The sequence below is a fragment of the Octopus bimaculoides genome, unplaced genomic scaffold (genome assembly GCF_001194135.2).
Source record: "Octopus bimaculoides isolate UCB-OBI-ISO-001 unplaced genomic scaffold, ASM119413v2 Scaffold_206839, whole genome shotgun sequence".
In the NCBI taxonomy this organism is placed as follows: domain Eukaryota; kingdom Metazoa; phylum Mollusca; class Cephalopoda; order Octopoda; family Octopodidae; genus Octopus; species Octopus bimaculoides.
The window spans coordinates 1559-1987 of NW_026329966.1; the positions used below are offsets into that span (position 1 = coordinate 1559).

The 429-nt window shown below is 47.6% G+C and overlaps 1 pseudogene; it reads left to right on the forward strand.

Moving 5' to 3' along the window:
• Positions 1-36: 36 nt before the first annotated feature.
• Positions 37-155, forward strand: LOC128251396 (5S ribosomal RNA; annotated as a pseudogene).
• Positions 156-429: the final 274 nt, after the last annotated feature.

A 429-nucleotide genomic window follows, 5' to 3' on the forward strand; every position in this document is an offset into this window, starting at 1 on the left:
ACACACACACACACACACACACACACACACATATACATATACGACCATATCACATTAAATACAACGGTTCTCGTCCGATCATCGAAGTTAAGCTACGTCGAGCCTAGTTAGTACTTAGATGGGTGACCGCTTCTGAAACGTAGGTGTCCTAAACGTCTTTCCATCCTTTAGGCGCAGGAATGGCTCTGTGGTAAGTAGCTTGCTTACCAAGCACATGGTTCCGGGTTCAGTCCCACTGCGTGGCACCTTCCGCAAGCGTTTCTACTATAGCCTCGGGCTGACCAAAACCTTGTGAGTGGATTTCATAGACGAAAGCTGAAAGAAGCCGGTCATATATATGTGTGTGCATATGTTTGTGCGTCTGTGTTGTTCCCCTCCCACCATCACTTGACAACCGATGTTGGTGTGTCTACCTACCCGTAAACTAGC